We start from the raw sequence: 14,435 nt of genomic DNA, 5'->3' as shown, positions 1-14,435 counted from the left end.
GGGCCATCAATGAGTACCTGTGCGACTATGGCACCAGGACAGGGTCAGGGGAGCTTGGTTTTTTTTCCCCACGCCAGTGGGCCATGATCAGGGATGCATGCACTGTCCTGTCACCATTCGAGGAGGCCACGAGGATGGTGAGCAGTGACAGTGCATGCATCAGTGACACTGTCCCCCTTGTCCACCTGTTGGAGCACACGCTGCGTGGAATAATGGACAGGGCACTTGAGGCAGAACAGAGGCAGGAAGAGGAGGACTTCCTTAGCTCTCAAGGCCCCCTTTATCCAGACAGTGTTCCTGCGTGCCCGCCGATCACACAGGAAGAGGACGAGGAGGAAGAGGAGGAGGAGGAAGATTGTGTCAGTATGGAGGTGGAGCCTGGCACTCAGCATCAGCAGCAGTCTTTAAGGGATCAGTCCCAAGAAACACATGGACTTGTACGTGGCTGGGAGGAGGTGGCTGCGGACCATGTCGTTCTTAGTGACCCAGAGGACTCCGGACCGAATGCCTCAGCAAACCTACGCTGCATGGCCTCCCTGATCCTGCAAAGCCTGCGTAAGGATCCTCGTATTCGTGGTATCAAGGAGAAGGACCAATACTGGCTGGCAACCCTCCTTGATCCACGTTACAAGGGTAAGGTTGCGGACCTTATCTTGCCATCGCAGAGGGAGCAGAGGATGAAACATCTTCGGGAGGCCTTGCAGAAAGGTCTGTGCAACGCGTTCCCAGAGACTGGGAGGTTACAAACTCCTGTTTCTGGACAACGTGTTGCTGAGGCTTCGGTCAGTCAAAGAAGGAGCGGTGGAGAAGGTGGCCGTCTGACCGATGCGTTCAGACAATTTTTTGGTCCGCAGCCCCAAGGTATGATCGGTTCCAGCAACCATCGCCAGCGTCTGTTTTACATGGTGCAGGAATACCTAGGGGCAAGATCAGACTTGGACACCTTTCCCACCGAAAATCCTCTGGGTTACTGGGTCTTGAGGATGGATCACTGGCCAGAGCTTGCACAGTATGCAATTGAGCTACTGGCCTGTCCTGCATCCAGCGTTCTTTCGGAACGCACATTCAGTGCTGCTGGAGGCGTGGTAACCGATCACAGGGTGCGTCTGTCCACCGACTCGGTCGATCGGCTGACCTTCATAAAAATGAATGAGTCTTGGATCACCACCAGCTACCAAGCACCTGATGCTGATGTAACCGAATAATTTTTTTTGAAATCTCAGATCCCTTCAAAGACTGCCTATGCTGATGCTGAGTGACTATCCCTGAGTAATTATCCTCTTCCTCCTCAATCATCACGCTGATAGCTTGTAAGAACATTTTTGGTTCTGGGCGCCACCACCAGTGCCTAAGGCCCAATTTTTCAGCCCCTGTCTAACAGGGGCGTGTAATTACAATTTTTGATGCAATACTTTGCAGCAGGGCTCGTTCCTGCGTTCCAACTAGAGTGTCTGTGAGGGGTTGCAGTGTTGTGGCACCAGCACCAGTGCCTAAGGCCCAATTTTTCTGCCCCTGTCTAACAGGGGCGTGTAATTACAATTTTTGAAGCAATAATTTGCAGCAGGGCTCGTTCCTGCGTTCCAACTAGAGTGTCTGTGAGGGGTTGCAGTGTTGTGGCACCAGCACCAGTGCCTAAGGCCTAATTTTTCAGCTGCTGTTCAACAGGGGCATGTAATTACAATTCTTGATCTAATATTTCACAGCAGGGCCCTGTGAGGGCTTACAGTGTTGTGGCCACAGCAACACCTAAGGCCCAAATTTCTGCTGAGTATATAGGGCAGGACCCTACTTTCAAACATCTAACTTACAAACGACTCCTACTTGCAAACGGAAGGAGACAACAGGAAGTGAGATGAAATCTACCCCTAGGAAGGGAAATTCTCTCCTGTAAGAGTTAATATGGGAAAACAAGTTCTCCTTTCCACTGATGCTTTCCAATCCTTGTTCCACAAAAAAACCCAAATTTTCAAAAAACATTTTTCATTGGGACAAAAAAGTGAGGTGAAATCTTCTGAAGAGGAGGAAAGACAGCAAAACAAATGTCACAGGGGTGATAACCCTTCCCTATGTTTTCCAAAAAGCTTAGAAAAGATTTTTTGGCTGGAGCTAAACACGTTAAAAATGTTCAAAATTACAAACAGATTCTACTTAACAACAAACCTACAGTCCCTGTCTTGTTTGCACCGCCTGTATACTGCTGTTCAGAGTATATAGGGCCTGGTGGCCCCACACCTTTCCTTATTTTAATTTGGGTGCGGGGTTCCCCTTAATATCCATACAAGACCCAAAGGGACTGGTAATGGACTGGGGGGTACCCATGCCGTTTGTCTCACTGATTTTCATCCATATTGCCATGACCCGACATGACATTAAACCCGCAAGCAGTTTTAAATGAGATTTTTTCCTTTAAAAATGACATTTGGTGCAGGGACTGTTCTAAACATGGGAAACACGCGTCACTTTACAGGCATACTATAGACACCCCCCAGGTACGATATTTAAAGGAATATTTCACTTTTTTTTTTTTACTTTAAGCATCATTAAAATCACTGCTCCCGAAAAAACGGCCGTTTTTAAAAGTTTTTTTTGCATTGATACATGTCCCCTGGGGTAGGACCCGGGTCCCCAAACCCTTTTTAGGACAATACCATGCAAATTAGCCTTTAAAATGAGCACTTTTGATTTCGAACGTTCGAGTCCCATAGACGTCAATGGGGTTCTAACGTTCGTGCGAACTTTCGGTCCGTTCGCGGGTTCTGGTGCGAACCGAACCGGGGGGTGTTCGGCTCATCCCTAATCCTGGTGCATAAATGTGTGTGAGATCTCAAATAAAGAGTTAGTCCTAATGTACTCCAAGACTGGTGTTGTCTAGTTCTTGGGGGTTCCTATAGCCAGATCCATTGGACTCGTGTTCCAGAACTTAGGAAGCGGTATATGACAGAAGCACTCAAGCGGAGTGTGGGATGTTCCGTGACACATGGTTATTAGGGATGAGCTGAACACCCCCCGGTTCGGTTCGCAGCAGAACATGCGAACAGGCAAAAAATTAGTTTGAACACCGTTAAAGTCTATGGGACATGAATGTGAAAAATCAAAAGTGCTAATTTTAACTGTTAATATGCAAGTTATTTTCATAAAGTGTTTGGGGACCCGGGGTCCCGCCCCAGGGGACATGTATCAGTGCAAAAAAAAAGTTTTAAAAACTTACTTTTTTTTTTCAGGAGCAGTGATTTTAATAAAGCTTAAAGTGAAACAATAAAAGTGAAATATTCCTTTAAATTTCGTACCTGGGGGGTGTCTATAGTATGCCGGTAAAGGGGCGCATGTTTCCCATGTTTAGAACAGTCCCTGCACAAAATAAATTTTCTAAAGGAAAATAAGTCATTTAAAACTACTTGCGGCTATGATGAATTGTCAGATCTCGGCAATACAGATAAAAATCATTGAAAAAAACGGCATGGCATCCCCCCCAGTCCATTACCAGGCCCTTTGGGTCTGGTATGAATATTAAGGGGAACCCCGAACCAAGATAAAAAAAATTTGCGTGGGGGTCTCCCCAAATTTCATATCAGGCCCTTCCGGTCTGGTATGAATATTAAGAGGAACCCTGCGCCAATTTAAAAAAAAAAAAATGACCTAGGGGTCCCCCTCAAAATCCATACCAGACCCTTATCTGAGCACGCAACGTGGCAGGCCGCAGGAAAAGAGGGAGGGTGAGAGAGCGCCCCCCCTCCTGTGTCTTTCCATCCCCTCCACTGGATTGCTGGATGTTAAAGCGAGCGGTCACAACAAATCTCTGCCTCTTAGAACTGCGCTCCTATGCTACCTCATCAGCTTTGTGTAGGAACAACACTACCATCAACAGGGCTTCCCTCTTTTCCCGACCCCAGTGTGTCCTCAGGCCTCCCTTGCACCTTCGCTTGGTTATCCCTCCCACGGTGGAGGAGGGGGTGTTGGGTCAACGGCAGGTCTCCTCCTGGGTCTGCACATGCTCATGCCACTGGGGGTCTCCTGAATAGAAATCTAAAGGCATATAAACTCTTGCATGTTTTTAAAGAGATATAACCATTGGAATGTTGACCATACTGTAAAAACACCTAAACATAGTTTATTCTTGCTTATACCCCTGAAGAAGGAGACCACTTAGTACTCTGAAACGCGTCAGCTGCAAGATATTACAAACTGTATTGTATAACTCTGTATTGATGGTGTAAAAATTTGTAGACGTGCCAAAACATTCCATGTTTTTATATATACCTTTCTATATATTTTCTAAATAAATGTTTTTTGAAACTATCATAATATCTTACCAAAAATCCTTTGAAAAACTAGCGTGCCTTAAAAGTCCACCACATAGGGGATTCTTTTCCTTTTTCTAAACACGGGGAAAATGCGCCACTTTACAGGCATACAATACTATAGTCACCCCCCCCAGGTACGTAATTTAAAGGAATATTTCACTTTTATTTCTTTTTATTTTTTATTTCACTTAAAAACGTAGCTATACAGATTTTGAATTTGCATTGCATTTGGACCAAACTCGCACAGGACCCTTTTTTTGGTCGGCAGCAGAATCGGATCACATAGGTGTTGTCTGAATTTGCAGTTTGCTCTGCGATATGCAAACTGATTTGGGGGTGTCATTAGCTTTCTACTGACACTCCCAGCAGTTGGCATATGGCAGTGTGAACTGCCTGCGAGTGGTATGCGATGTGGGAACCCGCACTGGATTCGCAGCGTTCCTGCATCGCTCCAGTGTGAACTGGCCCTGACCCTAGGTTCACACCTACGCATTTTTTAGTGCGTTTTGCAGTTTTCAGAAACACTCTACAGTCCATTTAACATGGTTTCCTATGGTACTAGTTCACATCTATGCGTTTTGCGGCCAGTGCGTTTTTGAAAATGGTTGGGGACTTTTTTCCCGCGATTTGCAGGTAATAGATTTCAATGGAACCACACCAGAAACGCAACTGTTGCATTTGTGATGTCATTTTTTATGTGTTTTGCGGTTATTATTTTAACACTGTATACTGTATAGCTGGTTGCTAACCGGGGGGCCGGGAAGCCAGCTGCCGCGTCCTTAACGACCAATGAATCTTCAGCTGTCAGCGGCTTCCTCACTGAAAGTAAAAAAAAAATGCCAGCCAAAAAAAAATTTCCAAAAAACTGCATGGTGTCCCCCCCGGTCTATACCAGGCCCCCATGCCAAAATCGCGTGGGGTTCCCCCCCAGTCAATTACCAGGCCCTTAGGGTCGGGTATGAATATTAAGGAGAACCCCGCATCAAAATAAAAAAAATTGCGTGTGGGGGTTCACCCAAAATCCATACCAGGCCCTTCAGGTCTGGTATGGATATTAGGGGAAACCCTGCGCCACAATTTGAAAAAAAAATTGGCGCAGGGGTCCCCCCCAAAATCCATACCAGACCCTTATCTGAGCACGCAACCTGGCAGGCCGCAGGAAAAGAGGGGGGGCGAGAGAGCGCCCCCCCTCCTCCTGAACCATACCAGGCTACATGCCCTCAACATGGGGTGGGGGCTTTGGGGTCCCCCGCAAAACAAGTGTGGTGACCAGTGCCGGGACAAGGTCATCTAGTGCCCAGGGCAAAGATGCCAGCCCCCCTCTCAAAATGTATGGGCACTATGTGTCAAAAAATATCCCCTCCCTCCCCTCCAAAAAAAAAATTAAGCACTAATCTTCACACTTACCCCCTAGGCATAAATTCCCTTTGCTAGCCAATATTTTCCCCAAACAAAAATACCCTCTCTTCCAGTACAAATCCCCTCCCAGCTCAAATCATCTCCCTCCCCAAATCCCCCCTCCTAGCACAAATCTTTTACCTCTTAAAATTTCCCTTTAAGCATAAATCCTTTCCCTCCCCCCTCCAAATCATCCCCTCCAAATTCCTCTCCCAGCATGACCCCCCTCCCCCTCCCAAATTTCCCCTCCTAGAACAAATACCACAATCAACCCTACTAGCGCAAATCCACCAATCTACCCCCATGCCACCCTCCTAGTCAGTGGCGGGCTGGAATTAGGGATGCAGGGGCGCCGCTCCCCCCCTCATCCATGCGTCTGGCCCCCTAATCTACATGTGCATCGCTGGACACATGGATTTCAATACTCCAAGCTCTAATAGGCTTCAAAATAGGGTGGCACCCACTAGCGAATGAACATTCACTATTGTCAGACTGATTCTCCTACCGGCCAATCAGGAAGCAGGTCCTCAGGCCCATTGCCCGATTGCCCGAAAGGAGAGGCAATCCGATTGGCTGCCTAGGAGGAGAAGAGGGAGGAGACGCACAGGGCATGGAGGAGAGGAGGAAGGAGATGCACGGTGTGATGCAGAGGAGGAGATGGCCGGAGCTGTGGCAACCTAGATGACCCGACCGACCGGGGGGGTGGGGGGGTGATGGGAGGTGCGGGTGACCTGGCGACCAACCCGGGGGGGTGGCTGTGGGTGTATTGTTTGCCACCTCCCCCCCCAAAAAATATACCACAAGCCGCCACTGCTCCTAGTACAAATCCCCCCATCACACCCCTTCTAGCAAAATCCCCCAAAAATTTTCCACTGCACCCAGGGCAGCCTCCCCTCCTGCCCACCCCTTTTGTCCCAGCCCTGGTGGTGACAGAGGGGAGTGATGTCCACCTGATGCACCGTGATGTTCAGAGTGATCAATCAGAAGTGGATGTCAAGATGCTACTATATGGACATTTGTTTTTTTAATCGCTTGCCGACCAGCGCAGGACGATATACGTGGGCACAATGGCATGTCTGCGCAAATGGGCGTACATGTACATTCCCTTTAAGAAGTGGCATTGTGGGAAGGCGTGACCGTGCCCACTGGACTCACAAACTTGATGTCCGCTGGTGTCCCGCGATCGTGTCACGGAGCCGCAGAACGGGGAGAAGCCTATGTAAACAAGGCATTTCCCTGTTCTGCCTAGTGACATAACAGAGATCACTGCCCCCCTGTCGGGAGCAGTGATCTGTCATGTCCTAGGTAGCCCCTCCCCCCACAGTTAGAATCACTCCCTAGGATACACTTAACCCCTTGATCGCCCCCTAGTGTTTAACCCCTTCCCTGCCAGTAATCAGTGCATTTTTATAGCACTGATCGCTGTATAAATGACAATGGCCCCAAAATAGTGTCAAAAGTGTCCGATGTGTCCGCCATAATGTCTCTGTCATGATAAAAATCGCAGATCGCCGCCATTACTAATAAAAAAATTAAAAATGCCATAAATCTATTCCCTATTTTGTAGACGCTATAACTTTTGCGCAGAATACACATCGGCCTAAACTGGGGAAAAAAAATAGTTTTTTATATATTTTTGGGGGATATTTATTATAGCAAAAAGTAAAAAAATATTGCTTTTTTTTCAAAATTGTCTCTATTTTTTTTGTTTATAGCGCAAAAGATAAAAACGACAAAGGTGATCAAATACCACCAAAAGAAAGCTCTATTTGTGGGAAAAAAAGGTTGTCAATTTTGTTTGAGTGCAACGTCGCATGACAGCGCAATTGTCAGTTAAAGCGACGCAGTGCCGGATCACAAAAAGTGCTCTGGTCAGGAAGGGGGTAAATTCTTCCGGAGCTGAAGTGGTTAAAGACATTTTACTAATTTTATGAGTGGGGCTGGTGTTTTTTTTTCACATTTTATCACCTTCCAACAATCCCCCCCAATGTGGTTGGATGGATGGGTTCCATCCTCTTCCAACAATCCCCCCCAATGTTAAGTGGGTGGATTGCTTTGAGGAGAAAGATTTAACTAAAGTAACACAAGTTACTTTACATGAATATGTGAAAAATACAAGGACTTTATCCCCTTCCCGCCGACCGAACGCATATATGCGTCCTCGGCTTTCCGGGGTTATACCGGGATGATGCCCGCAGCTGCAGGCATCATCCCGGTACCGTTGTTTTCAGCGGGCGATCGGCTACCCGAATATAACAACTGATGCGGCTAAAAGCCGCTCGGTTGTTATACCGGAGGAGCGGGAGGGGACATCCCCCCCCTCCCGCCGCCTCCCGCCGCTGTTACCGGGCCTCCCGTGCGATCGGGAGGCCCGGTGTCCGGTCCGCTGCCTTCGGCAGCTGGGGGCGGACTGGAACGAAGCTGCGAGCGGCTTCGTTCCAGCCTTCTTCTTGTAAATGCGGAAGCGACGTCATGACGTCACTTCCCGTTTACTCGGCTGCCAATGGCGCCGAATTTAAAAAAGTACACAGTATTCAGAATCGCCGTTTTTGGCGATCTGAATACTTTGAAGTGTAAAGGAGGGATGGGGGGTCTTTTAGACCCCCCATCCCTCCATAAAGAGTACCTGTCACCACATATTACTGTCACAAGGGATGTTTACATTGCTTGTGACAGCAATAAAAGTAAAAAAAAAAAAAAAAAATTTTAAACACAATTTATAAAGTACAAAAATAAATAAATTAAATAATAAAAAAAAAAAAAATTTTTTTAAAGTGCCCCTGTCCCCGCGAGCTCGCGCAGCGAAGAAAACGCATACGGAAGTCGCGCCCGCATATGTAAACGGTGTTCAAACCACACATGTGAGGTATCGCTGCGATCGTCAGAGCGAGAGCAATAATTCTAGCCCTAGACCTCCTCTGTAGCTCAAACCTGGTAACCGTAAAAATTTTTTAAATCGTCGCCTATGGAAATTCAAAGGTACCGTAGTTTGTCGCCATTCCACGAGTGCGTGCAATTATAAAGGGTGACATGTTTGGTATCTATTTACTTGGCGTAACATCATCTTTCACATTATACAAAAAAATTGGGGTAACTTTACTGTTTGGATTTTTTAAAATACATGAAAGTGTCACTTTTCCAAAAATTTGCGTTTAAAACACCGCTGCACAAATACCGTGTGATAAAAAATATTGCAACAATCGCCATTTTATTCTCTAGATTCTCTGCTAAAAAAATATATATAATGTTTGGGGGTTCTAAGTCATTTTCTAGCAAAAAATACGGATTTTAACTTGTAAACACCAAATTTCAAAAATAGGCTTAGTCATGAAAGGGTTAAAGAGAAGGGGTGTGTTTGGATAGTAATCAAACTGGGATAGTTAGTTTGTTAGGTTGGACCCCCTTTTGCCTTCAGAACTGCCTTCATTCTTGGTGGCATAGATACAACAAGGTGTTGGAAACGTTCCTCGGAGATTTTGCTCCATAGCAACCTGATAACATCACACAGTTGCTACAGATTTGTTGGCTGCACATCCATGATGCCAATTTCCCAATCCATCACATCCCAAAGGTGCTCTATTTTTTAATTTTTTTTATCCAAAGAATGTTTATTAAAGAAAAAGCATCTTACATTGCCAGCTTTATAATACAATGCCAAACACAATGAAAATAGATTCGCCAATGACATAATGACCAAGTAGACATGAGAACATCATGTAAATAACACATTATCCGGCATTAAGCCCAAGCAGTCTCAAAGGTGCTCTATTGGATGAGATGTGGTGAGTGTGGAGGCCATTGGAGTACAGGGACTTCATTGTCCAGTGGTGAGATGATTGGAGTACAGTGACCTCATTGTCCAGTGGTGAGATGATTGGAGTACAGGGACCTCATTGTCCAGTGGCGAGATGATTGGAGTACAGGGACCTCATTGTCCAGTGGTGAGATGATTGGAGAACAGGGACCTCATTGTCCAGTGGTGAGATGATTGGAGAACAGGGACCTCATTGTCCAGTGGTGAGATGATTGGAGTACAGTGACCTCATTGTCCAGTGGTGAGATGATTGGAGTACAGTGACCTCATTGTCCAGTGGTGAGATGATTGGAGAACAGGGACCTCATTGTCCAGTGGTGAGATGATTGGAGTACAGTGACCTCATTGTCCAGTGGCGAGATGATTGGAGCTTTGTGACATGGTGCATTATCCTGCTGGAAGGAGCCATCAGAAGATGGGGACACTGTAGTCATAAAGGGATGGACATGGTCAGCAACAATACTCAGGTAGGCCGTGGTGATTAAACCATGCTCGAATGGTGCCAAGGGGCCCAAAGTGTGCCAAGAAAATATCCCCCCCACACCATTACACCCCCACCACCAGCCTGAACCGGTGATACAAGGAAGGATGGATCCGTGCTTTCATGTTGTTTACACCAAATTCTGACCCTACCATCTGAATGTCGCAGCTGAAATTGAGACTTATCAGACCAGGCAACATTTTTCCAATCTTCTGTTGTCCAATTTTGGTGATCCTGTGCCTCAGTTTCCTGTTCTTAGCTGACAGGAGTGTGGTCTTCTGCTGCTGTAGCCCATCTGCCTCAAGGTTCAATGTGTTGTGCATTCAGAGATGGTATGCTGCATACCTTGGGTGTAACGAGTGGTTATTTGAGTTACTGTTGCCTTTCTATCATCTGGAACCAGTCTGCCCATTCTCCTCTGACCTCTGACATCAACAAGGTTTTCTTCCACACAACTGCCGCTCATTGGATATTTTCTCTTTTTCAAAATATTCTCTGTAAACCTGAGAGATGGTTGTGTGTAAAAATCTTAGAAATACGCAGACCAGCCCATCTGGCACCAACAACCATGCCACGCTCAAAGGCACTTACATTCCCTTTTTTCCCCGTTCTGATGCTCGGTTTGAACTTCAGCAAGTCGCCTTCACCACGTCTAGATGCCTAAATGTATTGAGTTGTTGCCATGTGATTGGCTGATTAGCAATTTGTATTACCAAACAATTGAACAGGTGTACCTAATAAAGTGACTAGTGGGTGTATATTTTTTTCATATTGTATGTAATCTTTATTTTTTTCATTTCGTATGTATTTTTTGTTTTCTAAAAATGGGTGTTCTTTGCACTTTGTGCCTTTTAGCTGCATACAAATGTCCTTTCTGTGCTATCTATGTGGGCTCCCGCTTGCCGTGGTAGGGATTTTCTGGGATGCGCTTGGCACGGAAAGTCCGCTGTTTTCTTTGTGGGTGGGGCAGGCAGGCTATGGTGACACTGGGATTTGGGCCCATTGGCTGACTTCCAATGATTCCCCCCTCCTCCCTGACCTTTAGTCACGAGGAAGAGTGTATGTGGCTTTCGTGTTGGTGGCACTTTTTCAAGATATGGCGTTTTTCGTTCCCTGGAAGTGACATCTCTGGGGTCGAAAGTCGAGAACCACAAGGCCTGCACGCCAGGCTGTGCCGGCCCCAACTGGGTCATGTGCTGCATATAAAGCCCCTAATTGGGCAATAATAAAGAGTATTTAAATTGGCAAAGTACTAGTATGTCAGCCATGAGGGCACTATTTGGTGGAGACCGGCGTTCACATCTGTTATTAGCTGTTGGAAGTTTGCTGACCGCTTGAGCTTTGTGAGTATTTTAATAAGGAGGGGACATTTAGTAGGGGGTACTACAAGGTTTGCAATATCTAAGTTTTAATGTTTGTCCCCTCGTATGTGAATGGGTAGACATTTTACTACTGAGGCATGCTATACGGAAGATGGGTAATCCACAGTCTCCCATATACCAGAGTTATGTAGAATTAGAATTCCCTGGGGCTTCATAATGATCTATTATTACCTCCTTTTCTTTGAACACCTGCGTGTGCCCCCCCCCCCCCCCTCATTTGAGGTATTAAACATGGCTTTTGTGGGTACACTCTACTTTAGCTTTAGGGCAGCAATTGTTTTGTTGCATTCTGGGAGGCCCCTTGGGGGCGGTGGAGGATCATATGGTGACCTAAGAGGAGGTTTGGTATGCAAATAGCTACAGTTCCATGAAAAAGTAGCATTCATCAGAGAAGCAGCCAAGAGGTCCATGGTAACTCTGGAGGAGCTGCAGAGATCCACAGCTCAGGTGGGAGAATCTGTCCACAGGACAACTATTAGTCGTGTTCTCCACAAATCTGATCTTTATGGAAGAGTGACAAGAAGAAAGACATTGGTGAAAGAAAGTCATAAGAAGTCCCATTTGCAAGAAGCCATGTGGGGGACACAGCAAACATGTGGAAGAAGGTGATCTGGTCAGATGAGACCAAAATTTAACTTTTTGGCCTAAAAGCAAAACGCTATGTGTGGCGGAAAACAAACACTGCACATCACCCTGAACACACCATCCCAACCGTGAAACATGGTGGTGGCAGCATCATGTTGTGGGGATGCTTTTCTTCAGCAGGGACAGGGAAGCTGGTCAGATTTGATGGGAAGATGGATGGAGCCAAATACAGGACATTCTTAGAAGAAAACCTGTTTAGAGTCTGCAAAGACTTGAGACTGGGGCGGAGGTTCACCTTCCAGCAGGACAACGACCCTAAACATCCAGCCAGAGCTACAATGGAATGGTTTAGATCAAATCATATTCATGTGTTAGAATTGCCCAGTCAAAGTCCAGACCTAAATCACATTGAGAATCTGAGGCAAGACTTGAAAATTGCTGTTCACAGACGCTCTCCATCCAATCTGACAGAGCTTGAGATATTTTGCAAAATAAATGGGCAAAAATGTCCTCTCTAGATGTGCAAAGCTGGTAGAGACATCCCCAAAAAGACTTGCAGCTGTAATTGAAGCAAAAGGAGGTTCTACAAAGTATTGACTCCGGGGGGCGCTATACAAATGCCCCCCCCCCCCCCCCCCCCCCACTTTTCACATATTTATTTGTAAAAAATTTGGAAAGCCATTTATAATTTTCCTTCCACTTCACAATTATGTGACACTTTGTGTTGGTCTATCACATAAAATCCCAATAATAAGTTTTTGGTTGTAACATGACAAAATGTGGAAAATTTCAAGGGGTATGAATACTTTTTCAAGGCACTGTATATACACATTGTAAGTGAGTTACCTGGAGTTTCTTCTAAGATTTGTATATTTTGACTTGCAAATATCTAATGTTCTCATTATTTCCTACTAGAGTGTGGTACGTTATCCCTGATGAAGTATTTTGTACACATTTAATTGAAAATGCCTTGGATCTTCAAGTCTAGTCTCCAATTTTTTACTTGGTGATATTACTGCTTATAAGAAGATTTTATTCAAAGATTTATGTATTTTAATATTTGTCATAAAATGAATCTTTTATTCTAATGTCATGTTTGTAAAATATTTTGGTTGCCTTAACCACTTCAGCCCCGAAGATTTGGCTGCTCAATGACCGGGGCCATTTTTTTTGCGATACGGCACTGCGTCGCTTTAACTGACAATTGCGTGGGTCGTGCGACGCTGCATCCAAACAAAATCGATGTCCTTTTTTTCCCCACAAATAGAGCTTTCTTTTGGTGGTATTGATCACCTCTGCGGTTTTTATTTTTTACGCTATAAACAAAAAGAATACCACTTTGAAAGAAACACATCTCTTTATTTTTTGCTATAATAATATCCCAATTAAAAAAAAAATGTTTTCCTCAATTTAGGCCGATATGTATTTTTCTGAATATTTTTGGTAAAAAAATTGCAATAAGTGTATATTGATTGGTTTGCGCAAAAGTTATAGCGTCTACTAAAGAGGGGATAGATTTATAGCATTTTTACTATTATTTTTTTGTTACTAGTAATGGCGGCGATCAGCGATTTTATCGGGACTGCGACATTGTGGCGGACAGTCCGGACACTTTTGACACGTTTTTGGGACCAGTGACATTTATTCAGCGATCAGTGCTATAAAAATGCCATGATTACTGTATAAATGTCACTGGCATGGAAGGGGTTAACACTAGGGGGTGATCAAGGGGTTAACTGTGTTCCCTGGGTGTGTTCTAACTCTAGGGGGGAGGGGACTGACTAGGGGAGGAGAGAGATCGCTGTTCATACTAAGTAACAACACACAATCTCTCTCCTCCCCCCTGAGAGAACCGGGATGTGTTTACACCCACATATCCCGGTTCTCGCTCTGTCACGAGTGATCGCGTGGTCATCGCGTCCGCCAGGCACTCGCATCGGCTCTGGAGACACGATTGAGGCGTCTTACAAATCCGATGTTCAGCTACGATGGCTCACACAGGGGAGCCAACCTGCCGCAGTATAACTGCGGCGGCTAGTCCGGCAGCGGTTAAAATCCCAATAGAGGAGTCTCTGTATATTCAGGTGGACAACCTGGAGGCCTGCTTTGCTGAAAGTTGCAGGAAGCTGACTGAGGGGCTCATCTGAGGATCTGGTTTGGGGTGAAAGTGTTGAGAGGATATTGGAATGAAGCAACCAATTTTCCAAGGATATTTGTGAGTACAGACTAGTAAGAGAGATCCTAGCCATTTGACCTCTGGAAGATTTACCCCCTTCATGACCAGGCCATATTCTGCGATACCGCCCTGCGTTACTTTAACCACTTCAATGCAGGGCACTTATACACCTTCCTGCCCAGACCAATTTTCAGCTTTCAGTGCTGTCGCAGTTTGAATGACAATTGCGCGGTCATACAACACTGTACCCAAACTAGATTTTTATCATTTTGTTCCCACAAATAGAGCTTTCTTTTGG

The sequence above is a fragment of the Aquarana catesbeiana genome, linkage group LG05, assembly GCF_042186555.1.
Source record: "Aquarana catesbeiana isolate 2022-GZ linkage group LG05, ASM4218655v1, whole genome shotgun sequence".
NCBI classification, from domain to species: Eukaryota; Metazoa; Chordata; class Amphibia; order Anura; family Ranidae; genus Aquarana; species Aquarana catesbeiana.
Note: the sequence above shows the minus strand (reverse complement) of the source record.